Here is a 14,998-nt window from a genome sequence, read left to right as displayed (position 1 = left end):
ATTGAATCCCACATTGAAACTCCTTCTACTTGTTAATATTCTTTTTCTCGATCCTTTCCAGTGCATACTCTGCAGTTTGTGTTTGCATCACTCGTGAGTTCCACCCATGTGCTTTCCCATTGCTTCTCATTCTTGTGCCTGTAACAACATGAAAAACAATAGTTCATTTCTTAAATGTTTGCAGGATATTGGGTATGATTAAAGAAAAGCACCATAGCTGCCGTGGTGTGAAGCAAAGCCTCAAATCTGCCAGTGCACTCTTTCTTTCTAGAGAACTCAAGTTGCAGTCTGAATACTTTGGGAGTAACTTCAGAACTGTAAAAAGTAGGAGGTTGGCTTACAACAGATAATATTTCTTCACTCTGAGGACAGGGAATTCCTGGCACCAAAGCAACCAAGGTAGTGGCTTCATTTGGATGTTCTGAGCCTGGAGGGTGCTCTGTAAGCTTTTCTGTCTGCAATATATCAAAGTATAAATAATTCGGTAGAGCCCTACAAATGTGTTGGTTTCTTTCTTCTTGGCTTTTATTTTCTTAAATCGTGTGTGAATATGTTATGGAAAATAGCAAATAATTACTTGAATTAAATGGTGTTGTTTCACTTGGGAAGGGGGCAATTTGACTGTAGGGTAAAGATAATGAGCCCATATCTCACTTAAACAGCCATTTAAGGTACATGTTACAATGCCAATTATGCTCTGTGAAGTCATTAAAATGATGACTTTTTGGCATCTGATCATAAGAAGTTTCATTTCAGCACGTAGCACCAGACATTGAAGGTGATTGTAGAAGGTGGAATGCACACACAGCACGTGGGGAAAGATGGGGTCCAGAAAAATGATAGGGAAGAGCAGTGCTGGGACACTGTTAGAAGTGACAGACCCAATGAGGGGAGAGCAAATGGCATGGTGCCATCATTAGTATGAAGCAGTATGGTGAAGCTTATGTGTCCAACTCTGAGTTGGCTGTTTCCTAGCTGAATGCCAGCACTAGTGCATTTGAGATGGACAATGTTAATCTGACATAATCACGAAGTTCTTTATTACCACAGTGATATCGTTTGATGCACAAGATGAGCTGGGTTTTGATTTTGTCTTTGCCAGTGTTCAATGAATAATAAAATGGGACAAGTTCTAGGTGTTGTACAGAAGGAATTATTTACTGTACCATGGTGACACGCATTAAATGTTAACAGACAATATCTTGCAAGATTTACTGCAGGAATCTTGCCGCTTCTCCTTTTTGAGCTATTGAGTAAAAATGAGAGTTATTGCCAGATATGATGAACAGCAACAGTATCTCGTGAGAAGTTTGGCCATAACTCAACATTTACTGCAGGTCACCACTGCAATGATAATGCAAAGGAAATTAATCTCTGGCCCTGGCTAAATGAATGCAAGCATGAAGAGACTAGCACAAAGGTTCCCAGTGCTCACACAAGGATTAGCCATTAAAAAATGCATTAAAAAAGAGATACTGTGGTCGATAAATGCTGTGAATGTCATCTTTAGCTCAGATATGAGCAAAAGGTACAGAACTTAATTCTCAACAAAGAACCCAATAAACTGATTCTCAAGCATGATTCCCAGTCTTGCTACCCAGGTTTGATGGGTTGGCTGTTGGACTTGATGATCTTAGTGGTCTTTTCCAACCTTTAGTGATTCTATGATTCTAATTCAAAATAATTCACAGGATTATAGAGAGAATGGAATAGATACCCATGAAATGACACTCTCTAGCATAGCTCAGTGAGTTAAAGCCCCTCATTCCACGTTCCACCACGAGGTCTGAGTCCTCTTCTCTTTATTCAGGCCCAAGGAAAGAATCCTTAATGCGTGTTCCTCTCCTCTGTATGGTTTCTCTTTATTCTTCTGTTCATACTGCTGCTGAATGAGCAGGAAAATATCAATTTCATCTTCTTCTTTCTGTCTGAAATGCTTCTCCAAAGTTTGCAGGCATCTCACCACTTGGAACTTGTTTTGAAAGAACCAGTTCTGGGGATCGTGTATAATAAGGTTCACAAACATGCCTGTCTTCTGCAAACCAACAAACCATGATGCTGTGATTGGCATATAATCAGTTATCAACTATGCAGTTTTTATCAGTTAAGTGTGCGTGAGATGGTTCCTTAGGTGCAAATGTACTTGTTCAGCTGAGACAGATTTTATGGACCATGAAAAATCTGCCTAAGTTAGATTTTTCAGGCGAGAGTGAGGGAGACAAAAACAGCAAGGAACCATCAGTGATGCTTTTCATATTCTTTGCGTATAGCACTAAATACCAGCTGTGAAATATCAAAATGAGAACCTGACCACGTAATGAACTGTTGTTTGTGGAGAATGATTATTTTTTTCTGCCCTTTCATTGAAGCTCAGAGGAAGTTTAAACACAGAATTTACTGCTGAATAAGTTAAGGACTACAAGCAAATCTTTTTATTTCTTTTGGCCTCATTGATTCATCTATTGAATGCAAATAATGGAGCTAGGAGTTGGACTTGATGATCCTTATGGTTCCTTCTAACTTGGGATATTCAATGATTTTATGATAATTCCTGATATGGGGAGTGTTAAAGATTGAGTGCATCTTATTTCACAGATGACTCAGCTTGGAAACTCGGTGATAAAGTCCTGATCCTTCTCAGAACAGACAAATTTAGTGGAAAAGAATTCTCAAGTGTTGTAAGGACAGCTTTTTTTCTTTCCTTTTGTTCTTTTTTCCTTTTGTTCTTTTTCCTTTTTTCCTCTTCTTTTCCTTTTTCTTTTTTTCATTTTCTTTTTCAGGATAGAGGACACATTTAATACATTTCGGAGAACCACCATCATACTTTTTTCCCCCTACTAAATAGAAATAGTGAAGATAAATAAGAAAAAAATCTCAGATATCCAAGGAACTATCAGCTTTTCACTATTCCCAATATTCTCTCAGAAACATAACTTATTTAAAGGCTTTGATATACTTAGCAAAGAACAACCATGTCCTATATGATGTTCTTTTTCCTTTACATCAAGAAGCACAAATATAACCGTAGCTGCTTATAGGCGATCAAATATAGTAATAATTAGTGATTAAGTGCTAATTTACATTTACAGATATTCATTATGTAAGCCTGTTCCTCAAACTGGAGAAAGCAGTGTGGGAGGAGGTACAGCTAATGAAAATCCGCGTAGCCCGATTGATTTCACAGGAGTCAAATTTATACTAACTGAAAACGTGGCCCATGGGAAAAGTAAGGACCCTCTGTGGCACTTGGGGCATGGTCAGTGGGCATGGTGGTGATGGGTTGGTGGCTGGACCTGGTGATCTGAGTGGTCTTTTCCAACTTTAGTGCTGGTCAGAATCATGGAATCATTGAGCACCATGTAACCAGAGATGCTTACAGTATCTCCAGGCACTGAAGGCAGGTTTTTAACCATAGTGGAGTCAAGAAATATTTGGAAACTTTTCTGATTCAGACCAGAATAAATTAAAATCTGGATTGTTCTGATTGTAGCATAAAGATAGTGAACTCTGTGATCCCAATGGCTTTCCTTTGCCAGCCTCTGGGCATCCAGGTGTCAGCTGGTGAACCCATGTGAAAAATATGAACTATGGCCAGCTCATTCACTGGAGGTAACTAGCAGTCTGTTTGTTAAACTTCTATGTGAATGGGTCCTCAGAAATGCTCTGTCCCCGAAGGAGCCCATTTTGCTTGTTGCTTGGCCTGAGCCCCTTGCCAGTACCGTGTTTCTCAGCAAATTCACATTCCTGGAGCAGTGGAGTCTGAGCTGTACCCTTAACTCTGTCACACAACTCATTGCCACTTTGCCCACATGTTCTCATCCCTCTTTGAGCCCTACACCATTCAATATCTCACTTATTTCCGTTTTCTAGCATAGAGACCACTCCTGGATTCGTGCACAATCACAACGGAGATTTCTCTTGAAGTAACACACTGACAGCAGAAGCAGCCCCGAGCTTCCCCATCCTTAAAACGAAGCTACAAAAGCCCTAAGATCTCGCTGCATGTCCCATGAAAAGCAACAGCACAGTGGGTGACCGAGACCATTATTGTAATGCAGCCTCTTTGCACTCAAGCAGTTGGGGCGAGAAGTGTGCTGCAGAATGAGAACGGTGACAACGTGTGTGACCAAGAGCAGGGAGCAAGTGGGGTGAGCACCAAAGCAAGTCCAGTGGGTCTAATGCTGTAGCATTACAGCCCACACAGCTTTCCTTGTAAAGGGCAAGCCAAGGTCAGTGTGGTTTGACTGCACTTTGAAGAAATTGCCAGCAAGTAAAAGACTCCAAGATGGAAAGCTGGATTTCAGGCATGTTAGCAAAGACAGACACTCATGTTCTCTTTAATGGACTTCTCTAGGCTACCCATCTTGTAAAGATCACCTGTGAAACGTCTGCTTTAGCTTATTACTTTATTTTCTGCCAATGGTACTCATTTTTCCTGGCACCGAGTCTTTCCTGAGAGTTATTATCTGAATTACTGTATATTGCAGCTATAAACCAGTTGCCTGTCTGGATGCTCTCACAGTAAAAGGGACCTATCCTGCAAATGGGACCTGGGTCTTGCTGCTTCATCATGGCAGAGTTCACACAGCTGCACACTGCTGGTGCCTCCAGAGCAATTAGCTGAGAGCAGAGACGGCTGAGCACAAAAAGAGGGAAAATAGGATTTGGGATGATTTGGGGGCTGCTAATGCAGGCAGCTGCCCTTGTTGAGAGATGTGTGAGAGCTCCTGGTGAAATGTCAACGGAGCCAAGCTCAGCAAAAAGAGTCCACGCACTTCAGCAGGACGAAAGTAGTTCTTAGATATTGCATACCAACATATCTCTAGCCCCTAGTTGTAAAAATTCTTTAGTCTGTCTCCTTTTTATTTGTTTTCTGTATTCGACTGTTAGAAAGCAAAGATGTTTAGGCACTAGCCTAAACTGGAGAGAATATTTCAAGCTTTCATAAATCATTGAGGTTGGAAAAGACCTCTGTGATTCCCCAGTCCAACCCCAACCCATCCCATCCTGCCCACTGACAACGTCCCTCAGTGCCACATCTCCATGGTTCTTGAACCCCTCCAGGGATGGTGACACCACCACTTCCCTGGGCAGCCTGTGCCAATGCATTATCACTCTTTCAGAGAAGAAATTGTTCCTAATATCCAATCTGAACCTCCCCTGTTGCAACTTGAGGCCGTCACCCCTCATCCTCTCACTAGCAGATTTCTCTTGTGACGTGGGATAAGTCACTGAGTTTTTCTTGCAAGCCCTGAAAGAGGGTTGAAAACATTCTTCACAGGGGATCTGGGACCAGAAGAGTATTTTAAATTCCAATTTGTTCACTGGGAGCAACCTGGGACAAGTATAGCTGATGCCAATTTGTTGTAGAGATGATCCTCCCATTTTCTCCTCATTTTGAGGGTGTATAATGAACACTCATGAAATCAAGAGGCAGTCTTGCACCTAAAACATGAGGAACTATTAATATGCTTGAAACAAAATGGGTGGCCTTAAGTAACAGATATGTGAAGGCAGCCTCAAAAATGCTTCACAGCGTTGTAGAGCTCTTGAGAATGCAGTCAGTGTGACAGGGCTTTCTGGAGATCTTTTCCTCAGAGATATTTGTCGTGAACCTAGGAATAATGCATGATGCACTTGAAGAACAAAAGGGAGTTATCTACAGAGTTTCAAAGGAGAGGTTTTTACAATTACAGGAGCTCGTAGGGTAGTCTATAGGCAGATTATAGTGTCGGAGTGAATGGCTGATTGAATTCTCTATCACAGGTTTCTTGTTCACAAACCTGTTGAGAATAAAAGAATTATGTATAAATCTATGCTGAGACTCCAACAAGAACTGAGATGAGTGAGGTCTCTCCTTTCCTTTTCGGTGCACTCGTTCCAGGTTTACAAAACTGCTTGCTTTTACTGTCTCGTCTCGGAATGAAAATTTCAGCAGCCCTGGGCAAGGAGGTGTAGCAGAGTATAAATATTGCAAAGGGATTCTTTGAGTTCTTGTTGTGATGCCCTGATGAAACAAGACTTGAGAATTAGTCCAGGATACTCTTAAACACATCAATAATTATTATTTTTTTTAATTAAGTCTTAAACAGTGTGGGTTGAAGCGTGCCTAGGTTGGCATTACAGGCAACGTTATACCAGAAGCAGAGACATAAATAGGGACTAATAACACATTTGTAACATTTTACAAGGAGATGGAAGGATGCGTGGTTAAATTTTTTAACAACTTGTGTCTGTATTCATAGGTGGCTTCTGCCCAGCTGCAGATAGGTAGCAATAGTTCTTACAAGGCTGGGAACCCACAGTCCACTGATGCCACCATCTGCAGTCATGAATAGTAAATGCCTCCCAGTCAGATACCTGGTTCATTCTGCCACTTATACAGCATTCATCTTTACTGAGCTGTTCAGGCAACCACAATTGCAGCAGGGAAGGTGAGAGTGGTGCAGAAAGCTTGCACCCCAAAACACAGCTCTGGAGCCTCAGCTCTCAGCACTTGGCGGAGGCACCATGGACTGCAGTCATCGTCCTTTGAAGCCCTGTTAAAATCAGTGCACTAATAGTAACCAACGCAATCAAACATTTGGCCAGCCAAAGCAAACCTGCTTGCTTTGCACAGAGCCAGCACACAGGCTGTGCCTGGAAAGCACTTGCACCATTTTCTGTAGTGTTAGAAGGGAAAATTACATAAAAGCATGAAAGGGAAATCTGAGGAAAAATCAGCTCAGGGTCTTGGGAGAGCTATACTTCAGAGACTTTTATTTTGCTAAGGGAAAATATTGAACTGCATTTTCTTGCAGGTTATTTTTTGAATTGTGTTTGTTTTTTATGTTCAAAGATAAGCCCAACTGATGCTCTATTTCCTTTGACTAGCAATCACCCTAGCTATTATCGCTCTGAATTTTCCCATTTGGCACCAACACAAACCATGCAATTCTCCAAATAACCTCTCCTCTCCCTTTCCCTATCTGTTCTGTTTGTATCTATATTTTGTTAGAGACTTTTCCTTCTTCATGCTAATGGCTGTGCAGAGTCCTCTGGAGGTCAGCTTTCCCAGTGGCACTCCAGAAGAGCAGTAGCTCTCCTCATTGTGCAGGAAAATGACCTGAAGGAAAAGCTGTTCATTGAGGAACAAGAAATGGTGTGTTAGGATCATGGATGCCTCAGAGCATGCCCAAAGAAGGGCAGTGAAGCTATGAAGAGTCTGGAGCACAAGTCTTATGGAGAGCAGCTGAGGGGATGGGGATGGTTCACTCTGGAGAAGAGGAGCCTCACAGGAGACCTTATGGTTCTCTACAACTGCCTGAAAGGAGGTGGTGATGAGAGGAGGGCAGCCTCTACTCCTAGTAACAGTGATGGGATGAGAGGTGGCGGCCTCAAGTAGCACCAGGGGAGGTTTGGGTTGGATATTAAAAACAATTCTTTCTCGGAAAGACTGGTTGAGTATTGGCATAGACTGTCCAGGGAGGTGGTGGAGTCAATGTCCATGAAAGTGCTCAAGAACCATGGAGATATGGCACTGAGGGACGTGGCAGTGGGTATGGCGGGATGGGTTGGGGTTGGACTTGGTGATCTTGGTGGCCTTTTCCAAGCTTAATGATCCTGTGATTCTGTACTGCTCTCCTTATAGCACAGTCTCATTTTTCTAACATCCAGTCCCCTGTCTACGTCAAGTTAACAATGTGGAACAAAGCAAACCAAGGCCCTTGGTAGCCCCAGGATGGCTGTTTATTAACATCGTACTGCGTGTGCAATCCATGCATCGCATACACACTGTACATAATTAAAAGTCTTAGAGCGGTGGCATTCCATGATTAATGCCTTAGGTAGGCACTTCGGTTCCTAATACTAATAGGAAGTGACTTGCTCTAAAGCATGAGTGGTGCTCGGGCACCTCAGGAGTAATAAAGGTTGCTCTAGGCATATTGCATGATTCCTTGACTCATTAATTATAGCTGCCCAAAGTGGAAAGTTTATAATTAAACATATAGTTTACTCTTCTACTTTTGAGATGAAGTAAATTAAGGTAATTAGATTTCTTTTCGATTAAGCATATGGAGCCATTTACAAAGCACACGGGTTTGTGGAACAAGGAGCTTATTGTGCAAGGAATACTGTCTTGGGCTCATCTGAGATCCGGTGTGCAATGATGTCGTGTTTATAAACAAACTTGTTCAGCTGAATTATCTCTATAGGCAGTTTTTACTCAAAAAAGAGATGTATATATCAGTGAATAGGCTCCTTCACTTATTTGGCTGGAAATTCTGTTGGGATGCAGCCATTCTTCCCATTTCTTTACCAATAAACTGAGTTGAATGTAAGTGGATTTTCAACCGAAAATATCAGAACAAGCAACTAATGAATTCACATGTTGCAATGCAGGCATGTATTGTTAAATGAACAAGGATTATTAGAAGTATATGTTAAGGGTGTTGTATGTTACTTGTTCATAGCAACTACCATGATTCTATGATCCTACTTTGATATTTGAATGCGTATGGTAGGAAAGTATCACTGGAAACTCTGAGATGACGCACAAGATTTTTGTAAGGAATTAATCCTTTGTCCTAGGTCAGTGCTCTTAACTTTCAGGCACTCTTTTGACCTTCTTAGATGATTGCATAGACCAGGAGCTAACTGGACAGACAGACACTAACTGGAAAACCTGGGAACTGCAATCTTCTTTTCTTTGCCTTATATGGTGAGATCCACAGTGAGGAAAATATGTCTCTTTGTTGACATCTTGACTTAGTTGAGGTTCTTTGGTGTTTTTATTTGTTGAGATTTTTTTTAATTAATGCTATAAAATGAACACTTTGTGTTATCTCTCATCATCAACATAACAGAATCACAGGTTGGAAAAGACCACTAAGATTGCCAAGTCCAACTCCAGTCCATTCCACCGTGACCACTGACCACATCCCTAAATAGAATCATAGTATCATTAAGGCTGGAAAGGAACACTAAGATGGCCAATTGCAAGTCCAACCCATTCTACCATGCCCAGTAACCATGTGCCACGTCCCCATAGTTCTGGAACACCTCCAGGGATGGTAACCCCACCACCTCCCTGGGGAGCTTGTATCAATGCATTACCACTTGTTTAGAGAAGAAATTGTTTTTAATATCCAACCTGAACTTCCCTTGGTGCAACTCAGGGTTGTTACCTCTCATTCCAATGCTGTGAGCTGGGAAATGAGGCTCACCCTCTGTGTGGGAACTACTGAATCACGGCCTGAACCTCTGATTGATCACCTGAGGTGAGCAATGAGTCAGCCACGGGAGCACAGGTGGAGGCAATTCACCTGTGCTGCCAGAAGGGGTGGAGCATGGCTGCACCTCTCCTAGACCATTTAAGAGCTGACTGCCAGTGGGGAAGGATCTCTTGTGGAGATCCACTCTGCTGGAGTTTCATAAATGAGCCCAGGATACAGGTAAGCATCCTATCTTTTCTGCTTTGGTGTAATAACTACATAGCTAAGCTCTCTGGTATGCCTCATAACTATAACATCTATACGTTCATTGATTGTACACCCTCACCTTGCTACAAACTCAAGGCATCCTTTCTGTAACATGCCTTTAACTCAACACTGACTTCTGAAGAAAAATGTGTATTTCTGTGCTTTTGTATACGTACCAGAGTACAGGGAAGTTGCCTGTGTGTGGAATTTTTTGGCTCATCTTTGTGAGAATTGTTCCGAGTTGTAGAAGGAAAGCCTGGGGAGCTGTTTACGCAGGGATGTGCAGATGGCAGTGAAAGAAGTAAGTGATGGGGCCCTTGGTAGCTCCTGTCTCCTGGTGGATCTGGTCTTCTCTTCCATTACCAAGGGCTTTTATTTGTGTTTTGTCTGGAACTCCAGCTGGAGCCCCAGTGCTTGTGATCTGGGTGCAATCAAGTCAATAGAAGTCAGACTCATTAATCCTGGCCTGCAGGAAGGCTTCGTGGTTGGAAACTGTACAAAATGTCTCCTAATGACTCAAGCAGGGATAGTATGGAAATAAGAGTCTGAATACTGAGACTTTGTGAATGAGCATGCTGGTTTGTTCAGTTCCCCCCATCTTTTTTGCTCCCTGTTGTGGACAGATGCGCGGTGTGTATTGATTCCTGAGAGCACTAATGGCATTTGCTTCTTTGCAGAATTAAACTTGACACGTACATAATAATGACTTTGCCAGACTCTGCCTTTAATGAGCTTTTCCAGGCTGTATTTGCAACTCATTGAGGACCTCCTCTGTGGCTGATTCTCATAAAAAATAAAGTTCAAGCACATCGAGCAGGATTATTGAAGTGATGCGTTAGTGCCTGCACTGCTACACAAACAACTTTAAGGTCTACAACTTGTTGAAGACTCCCCAAATGTAGGCAAAGGAGCTTGAATTGCACTGCAGTGTATTACTGTGCACGGTGCCCATGCTGGTGGCCATCCCCTGCCACTGGAAGGGGGACAGTGGTGTTGTGCCAGCAAAGTCCCACCAGTAAAGGCTTAGGCATGGGCTGCAGTGCCCATCAGAAGCTTTGTTCTGTACCTGTCTTCATGGAGTGGAAATCAAAGGCACTGCCTTTATCTGATGGTTTGTAAAAGGGATCTGAAACTTTGATCTCTGTTTTCAAGTGAAGCAGGAGTATCACTTTGGCTTTGTGCACGATCCTTATCTCAATTTCCTCACTAGCAGCAAAATGGCTCCTTCTATTTTCTTTTATTTCCTCAAGGCAGAGAAGGAGAGCAGCTCCCTTGCAGCTGACCTGTCTTGCAGCACTGAAGCAGGTCAGGAGGCCCCTGTGTTGTGTTGCCCAACTCTGAGGCTGTTTTTCCTCCCCGTCTGGTGAAGAGTGTGCACTCTCCCCATATGATCCCTCTCGTGCTCCCCATACCTGCAAGTATTTCTCTTATAGTGAGTTACACTCCTTAACAGTATTCTTCAGCTGGGAGTTGTGAATTCTGAACTGCTCTACGTAGGCCAGGTTATTTCCCTGGAAATAATCAGAAAGAGATGCCCAAGTAAGAGCTGGTTCAAGAACTACTGAATCTGCAAGGGGAGCCCTATTCAGTTCTGGAAGATTTCATGTTGTAAGCTATTTCTCCACAAGTTTCTGTTTTATTTCTTCCTGTGAATCAAGACACCATCTTCAATCCATGAAGTCCTGTGCTCTGTCAGCCCTCCAGCTGTATTTACCCTTTGTTCCATCCATCCATGATGGATCTTGGAACGTCTGTTGGAATCAGTTTTCAATTCAAGAGGTGCAATTAGCTTAGCTATCTTGTTACATACTGAAAAGTGGCAAGCAGGAAATGTGAAGATTTTCATAGTGCATTTACACAGCAGTGATAAATACCTTAAGAACTCGTTCACTATTTAAATGTGTCACATGTTGAAGGAGAACTGAAAGGAGCAGCAGAGCCATTCCAGACCTGTGCCTCTGGGAAGGAACCAATTGGTTTTCAGCTCACGCACTGGAAGAGAGAGGAGAAATCCCCTGGAAGTGCCCAGTGCTCCAAGCAGTGACGTGCAGCCCTTTGCTGCCTGCAGCCAGAGGTCCCAGTTTGCCCTGCAACCTGCAGCAAGCCTTTCAGCATTCCAAGGCTGTCAGACGAACTCTGTGATTGTGCTTCATCCTGTTGAGGCAGAGATTATTAAAAGTTCTTTTTTTTTTTTTTTCAGTCCTGCTTTTAAGAAGCATTGTGCAGCTATCTGCTGTGTCGATCTGTCACACAGACTGTGGCTTTGAAGGTGTCTGCACAAGAGCTGCTATCCACCCTGCAAAAATGGAGGGGTATGGGGCTTTCATGGCTATGTCCTTTCTGGGAAACAATGGTCAGTGGGCAGTTCTTGCATGGAGCTGTCACTATTTCCATTCTTCTCTTTCCTTTTTTCTCTTACACGAGGAAGTTGTGTTGACCAAGAGAACACTCAGCTGAGGTCTGCGCATCAGTGGCACAGCATATCACAAATAAAAGGTGCCAAATAAATTGAGGCTCGCTGTAAGATTGGCTGCAGTTGGCTATTTGCATTGGTAGAATCATAGAACCATTGAGGTTCAAAGAGATCTCTAAGATAAGTCCAACTGTCTGCCTACCACCAATATTGCCCACTAAACCATGTCCCTAAATATTGCATCTGTCCTTTCCTCAGGCATCTCCAGGGACAGATACTCCACCACCACCCTGGATAGCTTGTTCCACTACCTCACCTCTCCTTCTGTGAAGAAGTTCTTCCTAATTCCCAACCTGAGCTTCCTATCAGGCTGTATGTGCACGAATACACCAAGCAGCAGCTTTAAAGGATGTCTGAAAGTGAGACCGAAGGAGAACAGGATGAAGAATTTCCCAACGATAAAGGGAAGGTCATCACATGAAAAGCTAAATGTCATATTTGTTGCTCAACTTAGTAGCATTACATCTGGAAAAATGTAGCTCTTCAGCTCTGCCACTGAAATAAGCTGAAGTCAAACAGAAGTCCTTGAGTGCAAACACACAGATCAGAATTAAATTTCCTTCTAACTCCTGGGTAATAGAGTTCTGTCGGAGCCAGGAGTCAATTAAGTGGATAAATACACACGTAGTTCACTAACACTTAGCATTTCAGTGGTATTTTGCTGAAGTAAGCACTTAATGTGATTATTGTGTTTCAGCCTGATTTAAGATGACAAGTTTTGCATTTCCTAAATATTAATTAGCCCTGAATTTCTATTTATTTAAACTCTGAGGCAGCGAGTGGGTAGTTGTGTGATTTACCTCTACCTCCTGGCACTTATCTCAACTGGGACATTTGAAATGCAATTCTAAACAATTAGCCTTCGTGCCTGTCAGCATAAAGAATGAAGAATTGAGGTTGTTTTGTTTATTTGCAGGAATGATCCTCATACAAACTATATCTACAACAAATGCAGGGATCTGCTTGTTTGCAGCAGACTGCAGGATTAGCTTTTTTGATACCCAGTAATAGAAAAACAATAGATTTTTAGATAGGGATTTTGTTGTTTATTTTTTCAGGGCTGGGCTATCTCCCTAAGGCTGGCTTTTAGGGACAGTACCAAAGGCACATGGTGCTGAATTGCTTGTACTGTGCTGCTGGGGTAAAGCACTCAGGTGCCTGCCCAGCAGGAAATGCTTTAGCTGGTTGAATAATGCCCTTGGAATGGGAATGAGAGAGATGGATCTGCAGTAGTCCACTGCTGGGCTGGGGCTGCTGCCATGCATGTGAAGAAATCCATTTCCACAACAGGAGAGCCTTGCCGTAAAGAGAACATTTTCCAAATCAGACTCCTTTGTAGCAGCTTGGGGTGGGCTGAATTCCTCCAGTAGCTCTGAAACCCTCACCCCATGGCATCCAAGAACTCACAGGCCAACTGCGAAAGCATCATTCAGCTCACCAGTGGCGCAGGGGGAGGATGGTATTTAAATCTTTAAATGGGCAGAGATTAAAGGACTCTGGACACCCAGAGCTCCTTTGGAATTCAATGGGAGTTTGTGTACTCGGCAACGAAAATAGTAATATTTTTACAGAGCAATGCCGACTGGAGCATTGCAGATCTATCCCCAGGACTGCTGCTCCATTTCTCCAATCCAATTATGGCCCTTGTTGCGCACACTTTGCTATTACTCTATATGTAATGAGGTGATGGCTGAAGTATTTCAGCTGTAATGGATGAGTGGCAACCAATTTGCCTTGACACATGCCTCTTCCTTTTAAATACTTTCTCTCTTTTAAACACTGAGAAGCTGAAATATTTGTCTGTCTGGGGAAGAAATGGGTTACAATCATAGCAAAAGTATGTCACCAAGTGGTCATCTGTCTTGCCGGCGCATATTAAATGCTTTGGATCGTCTTCTGTTTTGGAGACTTATTTTTAGATCTGTACTTTTTGAATGTGTTATTGGCCACCAGTCAGAGAACAGCAGGGTTAATGTAGCGCTTGGTGGAGTTTGCCCATCTGCTCCAGTTTCCATCCAACCATGGAGTTTTATGAGAGCACTCTAGGAGGGTTTTGAGTTATCCAATTTGTAGTATTCTCTAATATAATCAGCTTGGTAGCACTTGAAAAGCTCTCCGTGCCAAACAGGAGGCTATAAAATTTGTGATGAGACAAAGGAGCCTGGAAATCTGAGATGTTTTTACATTTTCAGGAATTACGTTTATTTCGATTCATAGTGAAATTAGAGGCTGGAACAGATGGAGTGATTGTACAGTAAGATGAGATTAGCTGAGGCTTTGACATTCTATCTAAAGAGGAATTAGAAGGCAGACACTACTGATTGGGTTTTAATTTGGGGTCTAGTTATGTTTTATTTTCCTTCTTATTTATGTCACTGGTAGCACATCCATAAACACTCTTACCCAATCCTATTGACAAGACAAACATCCAGACTTGTTCAGTTGCATACATGCCATCTTCTGAAATTCACAGACTAAATACTCTGTTTTACAGAGCGGTGTGTGTTGGCAGAATGCACATATCTTACAGAGAGGATTTCAGAAGACAGGTTGTGATGGTGGATTGAAGTCAAGAGGGAGGGATTGACCTAAGCTTTTCAGTTCACCTCTTCCCTCATCTGTAATACCATTTTATTTGATGATTCTCCTTTCTTCAGGGTTTTTCTTCTTGAGGTGGGCTCGACCCAGCAGCATTGTGGCTGCTCTCAGTGTTTGTGCTGGTTGGGTATGGACACAGATGTTGCACATGGATGGGGCTGCTGAGAGTGGAAATATGAATATCTCTAATGGGTGTTAGATGCATTCTGAAGACAAGGAGTCTCTGTTCTGGGTTACGATGTCAATCTTTTCTCAGTTTCCATCAACAGTAAAGTTATAGAATTAGAAGAAATACAGTAATTGAGTTTCTTCCATACTAATATATATGGGCAGCCATTTGGAAATTGGGATGCTATTACAGAAACCTAATTAAATCACTGATCACCAGTGCCCCCCGCCCCAAGCTATGATATCACCACGAAGCGTGGTGACTTTTGTCCAAGCAGCCACCATAAAGTCAGCACAA

General features: G+C 42.5%; 1 long non-coding RNA gene across 1 annotated transcript; it reads left to right on the top strand.

Annotated features, from left to right (window-relative positions):
- Nucleotides 1–9,392: 9,392 nt before the first annotated feature.
- LOC104914247 lies at nucleotides 9,393–13,738 on the top strand. Its single transcript, XR_795908.2, has 3 exons — nucleotides 9,393–9,434; nucleotides 11,662–11,773; nucleotides 12,133–13,738. It is a non-coding gene; the product is annotated as an uncharacterized LOC104914247 (long non-coding RNA).
- The last annotated feature ends 1,260 nt before the right edge of the window (nucleotides 13,739–14,998 follow it).

The sequence above is a fragment of the Meleagris gallopavo genome, chromosome 24 (assembly GCF_000146605.3).
Source record: "Meleagris gallopavo isolate NT-WF06-2002-E0010 breed Aviagen turkey brand Nicholas breeding stock chromosome 24, Turkey_5.1, whole genome shotgun sequence".
In the NCBI taxonomy this organism is placed as follows: domain Eukaryota; kingdom Metazoa; phylum Chordata; class Aves; order Galliformes; family Phasianidae; genus Meleagris; species Meleagris gallopavo.
The sequence above is the reverse complement of the archived record's forward strand: the minus strand, read 5'-3'. Positions and strand labels throughout refer to the sequence as shown.